Below are 8,588 nucleotides of genomic sequence, written 5' to 3' on the forward strand. Positions count from 1 at the left end.
CTCAGCCTCCTACGCCCCAGAGAAAAAAGTCCCAGTCTATCCAACCTCTCCTTATAACTCAAACCACCAAGTTCCGGTAGCATCCTAGTAAATCTTTTCTGCACTCTTTCTAGTTTAATAATATCCTATCTATAATAGGTTGATCTGAACTGTACACAGCATTCAAAGTGTGGTCTTACCCAATGTCTTCTACAACTTCAGTAAGATGTCCCAACTCCTGGACTTAATGTTCTGACCAATGAAACCAAGCATTCCGAATACCTTCTTCACCATTCTGTCCACCTGTGACTCCACTTTCAAGGAGCTATGAACCTGTACCTCTAGATCTCTTTGTTCTATAACTCTCCCCAATGCCCTACCGTTAACTGAGTAAACCCTGCCCTGGTTTGATCACGTCACATTTATCTAAATTAAACTCTATCTGCCATTCATCAGCCCACTGGCCCATTTGATCAAGATCCCGTTGCAATCCTAGATAACCTTCTTCACTGTCCACTATGCTACCAATATACTGGCTATATTACATGCCGACAATCTAGGAGCTTTCAGAGAGAAAGGGAGTTTCAGAACAGCTTCCAGAAGCTCGGGTCTTCAACCAGAACTCCAGCTAAACTCCAAACCTCGCCTCACTCCTCCCATTAACCCCATCATCACAAGACCCAGCATTCCTGAACCCACATTCCAATCCTTTTAGCAAAACCCCAGGGCACCTCCTTTTAACAGACAAACGTCCATTTAGATGAACAACTGCATTGCTGAAATGGGTAATTATCCTGCTGGTGGTCCCCTGAGAAACATTCTTCCGCGAAATAGCACTGCTTGTAGAATAAACCAGAAGTTTTAAACATTCTCCCAGAATAGATTAAAAGAAAATATATGTCAGTATATATTGAACACATTCATTACCCACCCCTGAAAAACAATGAACCAACAATATGAATACTCACAGAATACTGCAAGACCTGGACAGAGCGGACATGGGGAAGATGTTTCCATTAGTAAGAAAGACTGGGATCTGAGGGCACATCCTCAGAATAAAGAGACAACCCTTTAGAACCAAGATGAGGAAGAATTTCTTCAGCCAGAGGGTGGTGAATCGATGGAATTCATTGCCATAGATGGCTGTGGAGGCCAGGTCATTGAGTGGATTTAAGACGGAGATAGATCGGTTCTTGATTGGTAAGGGGATCAAAGGTTACAGGGAAAAGGTGGGAGAATGGGGTTCAGATACTTATCAGCCATGATTGAATGGTGGAGCAGGCAGACCCGATGGGCCAAATGGCCTAATTCTGTTCATATATCTTATGGTATAAAACTTGGCCGCGTTAGTGAAGAATGATTGAAGACAAATTGCTCGACACCCAGGTCTGTTCCAATCATCAAATGGTCTTTATTTTACAGCGGACGGGGATCAAGTCGCTGGTCTCACCTTGCAACCTCTACCCTGAACATAGAAAATCACACATTCTTATCCATTTACTGCAGCCCATTCCGGCTGGTTACAAACTAATCACAATATGAATCGATTCCAGACATATCCAATCAAGCTAACAATTAGGCATCATGTGGCTGTGTGATCAGCTCATGGACAGCTCTGGACCATCTCATCATGTGGACCAGACACCTTATAACAACTGACCTTGTGACATCACAATGACTCACTATACTCAGGACTTTCTGATCTCCACCACATCCCAGCCTATTCCGTTAGCAGTCGGTTACTCAGTGCAGCTGCCTGTGTGCTGATAAGAGGGGCCCTGCTGAGCAGCTTTAATGGTCCGTGATTGCAGAAACTGAGCAGTCACAGGAATGTGGTCAAGATAGTCCAGTCCCATAATGCCTCACATTCAATCCGCAGTCCTTCAATTATAACAGAATATGTGGCTGTATGTAGCTGCCTCGGCCGTGGTCAACCCCAACACTGCCTTCCTGAACTGCTACATTGCCTGAGGTGTAAGTACACCCACAGTGCTGTTCGGGAGGGATTTCCAGCTACACATTCCAGACTTTCACTAAACTGGAGGTGGATACCAGATTGATATATTCCATTCAACCACACCCAAGGTGAGTTATTCCAATTCCTTTATTGTCCAGGACAATATATTCACAATATCTTTAAAACAGAAATTAAACATTCCCATTTGATTTCAGGCAGTAACATATTCTGTTAGTTTGTTCTTTATTGTCAATGTCAGACTGGGGTTGTTCCCCTTGGAGCAAAGGAGGTTGAGGGGAGATTTGATAGAGGTGGACAAGATTCTGACAGGTTTAGATAAGGTGGACAAAGAAAAGCTGTTCCTATTAGCTGACGGGACAAGGACGAGGGAGACACAGATTGAAGGTTTTGGGTCAGAGATGCAGGAGGAGATGTGAGGAAGAATATTTTGATGCAGCGAATGGTAATGACCTGGAACTTGCTGCCTACGAGGGTGGAGGAAGTGGAGACAATAAACAATTACAAAGGAAATTGGATGGGCATTTGGGGGGGTTTCAAACAGAAATGCTGACTAAATATCTCTGAACTTCCTCACAACCGGTCACTCTGTGATCCTTGTGAAAGTTGAAACCAGGTATTCGCAACAAGACTCAAAGAGCATCAGCCCACTGGAGGCAAAGTCATGAGACCGGCCAGTCCAGCAGAAAGAAACCCTCCGACCCTCCCCATTGACCAACTGTGAGAATGAACAAAATGCTGTCCTGGATGTAATTGAGAGCAGAAACAATAACAGCAGAATCTAATCCCCTGGAATCACTCGTGAACTTGCTGGTGTCTCAGCAGCAAGAATGAAACTCTGAATCCCTTCCCACACTGAGAGCAGGTAAACGGCCTCTCCCCAGTGTGAACTCGCTGGTGTCTCCACCAGCTGGATGACCGAGCAAATCTCTTCCCACACTGAGAGCAGGTGAATGGCCTCTCCCCAGTGTGAACTCGCTGGTGCCTCTGCAGGTTGGAAGACTCAGTAAATCCCTCCCCACACACAGAGCAGATGAATGGCTTCTCCCCAGTGTGACCTCGTTGGTGTCTCTGCAGGTTGGATGACTGAGTGAATCCCTCCCCACACTGAGAGCAGATGAATGGCCTCTCCCCAGTATGAATGCGCTGGTGTGTCTGCAGAGTAGATAACCGAGTGAATCCCTTCCCACACTGAGAGCAGGTGAACGGCCTCTCCCCAGTGTGAACTCGCCGGTGTCTCTGCAGGCTGGATGACAGAGTGAATCCCTTCCCACACTGAGAGCAGATGAATGGCCTCTCCCCAGTGTGGCTGCGCCGATGAGCATCCAGCAGAGATGGGGATCTGTAACTCTTCCCACAGTCCACACATTTCCATGGTTTCTCCATGGTGCAGGTGTCCTTGCCTCTGTCTTGTTTGGACAATCAGTTAAAGCCTCGTTCACACACAACACGAGTATAGTCTCTCCCCACTGTGAATGGTGTGATATTTATTCAGGCGGTGTAACTGGTTAAAGCCCTTTAGTCAGTGCACTGGAACACTCTCACTCGAGTGTGGCAGTGTGTTGCTGCTTTTCCAGTCACACATACATTTGAAATCTATTCAAATCGACAAATCAGACAATTATTTCTCCTTCGAGATTCAAAGGCCAATGATATTCAGATCCCAAGGAACATGACTCTGTCGCATCTAGACGTGACGGTTGAGATTTCGGTCTGTGATTCCTCTTTCAATATCCTGCAAAATGAGTTTGCAAAAGTCATCAGTGTCAGTACAGGATAGAAATTCAGAACAGACAATTCTAGTTTCTATGGAATATTCTTTCCTCTCTCATTCTCCAAAAGCTGTAAATCTCCATCCCACACACTCTCCCTCCATTCTCACTCTACTGTTCCTAATATTCACCCTCCCAATTCTCCTGAAGGTGCTGATTGAGGCTGATTGACAGATCCATGCTCACTGCTTCCTGTCCTGCACACAGAGACCATAACAAATAGGAGCTGCAGTCGGCCATTTGGCCCATTGAGCCTTTTAAACCATTCAATGAGATCATTGGCTCATCTACCTCAGCATCATTCTCCCCACACTAAACCCATATCCCTTGATATTCTCAATATCGAGAAACCAATCAATCTCTCCCCTGAAAATACTTGATGACTGGGGCTCCACTGTCCTCAACAGTTGAGAATTCCAAAGCTTCACCACATCCTTGAGTGAAGAAATCCCCCCACATCTCAGCTTTTGCTCCATCTTCTTGTCTGTTCGCCATAACCATTAACACCCTTGTCAGTCAAAAATCAGTCCAACTCATCCTGGAATATGTTCAATGACCCTCAGCCTCCACTGGTCCCTGTGGAAGAGAAATCCAAAAGACTAACAACCCTCTGAGGGAAGAGATGTCTGGAAATATATAACATAACTACAGTTCCATATTACAAGTCTATGGATTCTATTTAAAAATGAAACTGGATGGGCACTTGAAGGAAACAAACTTTCAGGAGAACGGGGATATAGAGTGGGAATGGGAATGGAAAGTTATACAGAATGTCGGCATGGACTTGAGTTTCCGAACGGACTCCTTCTGTGCTGTAATGACTTTATGACTGGAAATGTATAAGATCGCTACAGCATTATATTACAAGACAAGAAATAATAATAAATGCATTTTTTTTACAGAAACATAAATAATATATCTAATCTGTACCATATAACAACACTAGACATATCTCTGTCCTATATTAATTTACTGCCCCTTAAATGTCAGCCATCTCCTGGGGAAAGCTGCCCTTTAATTGTGAACATTGGGAAAGAGACCATCTTTTAGCCAGACAAATAAATGTGTCAAACTGAGGGATCAAAGGATGTTCACCAGGCTGATTCAGAGGATCGTGGGACTGATGTATGAGGAGAGATTGACGAGGTTAAGATTGTTTTCATTGGAGTTCAGATGAATGAGGGGGGATCTCACAGAGACTTATAAAATTCTAACAGGTCGAGACAGGATAGATGCAGGGAGGATGTTCCCGATGGTGGGGGAGTCCAGAGCCAAGGGTCACAGTCTGAGGATTCAGGGTAGACCATTTAGGACGGAGGTGAGGAGACATTTCTTCACCCAAAGAGTGGTGAGCCTCTGGAATTCATGACCGCAGGAAGTAATTGATGCCAAAACATTGAATGTATTCAAAAGCAGCTCGATATAGCACTTGGGGTGAATGGGATCAAAGGTTATGGGGAGAAAGCAGGATTAGACTATTGAGTTGCTTGATCATCCATGATCTTAATGAATGGCAGAGCAGGCTCGAAGGGCCAAATGGCTTCCTCCTGCTCCTATCTTCTATGTTTCTCTTAAATTTCTTTCAGAGAGAGAGTCCTGGGCCAACCTTTCCTGAGTCTGCACTCTCCCTGGATTCACTTCCTTTCCCTTCAGTTGTTGCAAGTCTCCAATTTCCCCCAGAATGAGAAAAGGTGTTTTACTCACAGATGTCGGCCTCTTTTAGGTTGAAACAGGAGGAAGTTGGAGTCTGTCTGAAGCTCAATCTTCATTCACACAAAGCCCGCGCTCTGATTGGCTGGAGGACCAGGATCCTTCCGGTCCTCCAAGTCTTCCCATTGGCCGGAGCTAGTGAGCGGCAGTGAATCAGAGGTGCGCATGTGCGGGTTTTGGGGGAATGCGCATGTGCGGGTGTGGGGCGGGGCCCGGGCCAAAGCCGGCCCACTGACCTTTGTCTGTCCGGGTCTTCCAGCCTTTCCCATTGGACAACAGCTCAGCGCGGCTGGAGGACAAAGTCCCGCCCACCCCCACGTGAGGCTCCGCCCTTCATTGTCTGTCTGCGGGGGATTGACCAATGGGAACTCTGGAGGACCGGAAGTACTCGGGTCCTCCATCCAATCAGAGCTTCCCCATTGTCTGAATGCGGAAGTGGACAATGAGCTTGTTCAGCTGCTCATTCCTGCCTCGCAAAGCTCTCTCTCTGAATGAAGATTGAGCTTCAGACAGGCTCAAACTTCTCCAATCATCAACATCTGTGAGTAAAACACTTTCTTTTCTCACCCTTTCCATTTATTTTCTCATTCTGGGAGAAATTGTTGACTTGCAGCAACTGATCACGAGAAATAGAAGCAGGAGCGGCCACCAGGCCCTTGAAGCCTGTCCCGCCATTCAATCCGATCATGGCTGACTAATGCCGGTTTCAACTCCTTTTCTGTGCCATTTCCCCATAGCCCTCTATTCCCCGATCTATCAAATATTTATCCACCTCCACTTTAAATACTTCTAACGATCCAGCCTCCACCACCCTTTGGGGCAGAGAATTCCAGAGCTTCATCATCCTCTGTGAGAAGAAATTTCTGCACACCTCAGTTTTAAATGACTGACCCTTTATTTTGTTTGAGACTCTCCCACTCGTGAAAATATCTCACCATCTACCCTGTCAAGCCCCCTCAGGATCTTATATTTTTCAATAACTCCTTTGTCTTCAAAACTTCAAGGAACACAGACCTTGACAATTTACTCCCTCTCGATAGGACAACCCTCCTATCCCAGGAATTAGCCTGGTGAATTTCATTTGGACTATGTCCAATATTACTATATCCTTGTTGAGATAAGGGGATCAAAACTGTATGCATTATCCCGGGTGAGGCATCACCAACACACTGTACAGTTGCAACAAAACCTCCCTGTTTTTAAACTCCAACCCCTTTGCAATAAAAGCCAAAATGCCATTTTCCTTCTTAACTCGTGTGGGACCTGCCTGCTAGCTTTTTGTGATTCATGCACAAGAACACCAAGATCCCGCTGTACTTCACTCACCGGCAGCCTCTCTCCATTTAGATAATCTCCCTGTTGATTCCTCCAACTGAAATACATGACCTCACACTTCCCCACTTTAAACTCCATTTGCCAGGTTTTGAAGAGAGGGGTGACTTTATTGCATCTTCCCCAATGCCCGACTCATCTTTCCCAGGCCCTATCCCTGTAGCCCTACATTTTTACCCCACTAATCCACCGAATCTACATCTATTGGAACACAAAGGGGCAATTTAGCATGGCCAATCAATCTAACCCGCACATCTTTGGACTGTGGGAAGAACCTGGAGAACTCAGAAATCCACACAGACATGGAGAGAATGCGCATACTCCACACAGATTGTCACCGGGATTGAACCTGGGTCCCTGGCACTGTGAGGCAGCAGTGCTAACCACTGTGCTGCCATGGCGCCATATCTAAATAAACTACAGATTTCTCTCGATCTACCCTCCTTCTTATATCCTCAAACAATTCAAGCAAATTTGTCAAACATAATTTATCTTTCTGAGAACCATGTTGACGAGGTTTGATTATATTCAGCTTTCCTAAATGATTAGCTATTTGCTCTTTGATTATTGACTCCAGCGTCTTGCCAATAATAGATGTTAAATTAACTGACCTATAGTTCTCTGCCTTCTGCCTTTCTCCCTTTTTGACCAAGGGAGTCACATTAACCGATTGCCAATCTTCTGATACTCTCCCGGAATCTAGCAAGTTACGAAAAATTTAAACAAAATTCTCCACTATCTCTTCAGCAACCTCCATTAAAAAGCTAGCGTGCAGTTCATTGGGTCCTGGTGACTTGTCCGCCCTTTAGTCACTGAAGGGAAAGGAAGTGAGTCCAGTCTATATAATCCATACATTTTTGGTCCAGTCATATAGACATATATCTGTCTGGCCGCCTGCATGGAGATTTCCAGCTCTCTGTGTCCAGGACAGGAAGCAGTGAGCATGGATCTGTCAATCAGCACCTTCAGGAGAATTGGGAGGGTGAATATTAGATACAGCAGAGTGAGAATGGAGGGAGCGTGTGTGGGATGGAGATTTACAGCTTTTGGGGAATGAGAGAGAAAGGAATGTTTCATAGAAACTAGAACTGTCTGTTCTGAATTTCTATCCTGTACTGACACTGATGACTTTTGTAAATTCCTTTTGCAGGATATCAGAAGGTGAGAATTTACAGACAGAAATCTCAAACCAAACATCACATCACCATCTGACAGAATCACTCAATTCATTGGGACCTGAATATCACTGACCTTTGAATCTAGAAGGGGAAATGTTTCTCTGTTCTGTCTGCTTCTGAAGAGTTTAAGTATCTGTGTGACTGGAAAAGCACCGAGACACACACACCTGAGTGAGAGTGTTCCAGTGCACTGAGTGTGGAAAGAGCTTTAACCAGTAACACAGCTTGAAAATACATCGCAGCATTCACAGCGGGGAGAGATTGTACCCATGGTCTGTGTGAGATTTAACTGATTGTTTAAACTACAGAGTCAAAAGGACCCGCACCATGAGGAAACCGTGGAAGTGTGGGGACTGTGGGAAGGGATACATGTGCCCATCTCGGCTGGAAATCCATCGACGCAGTCACACTGGGGAGAGGCCCTTCAGCTGCTGTGTGTGTGGAAAGGGATTTACTAACTCATCCAGCCTGCGGACACACCAGCGAGTTCACACTGGGGAGAGGCCTTTCACCTGCTCTCAGTGTGAGAAGGGATTCACTAACTCATCCAGCCTGCGGACACACCAGCGAGTTCACACTGGGGAGAGAGCATTCACCTGCTCTCAGTGTGGGAAGGGATTCAGAGTTTCATCCCAGCTGCTG

This window comes from Mustelus asterias, unplaced genomic scaffold (genome assembly GCF_964213995.1).
Source record: "Mustelus asterias unplaced genomic scaffold, sMusAst1.hap1.1 HAP1_SCAFFOLD_528, whole genome shotgun sequence".
In the NCBI taxonomy this organism is placed as follows: Eukaryota; Metazoa; Chordata; class Chondrichthyes; order Carcharhiniformes; family Triakidae; genus Mustelus; species Mustelus asterias.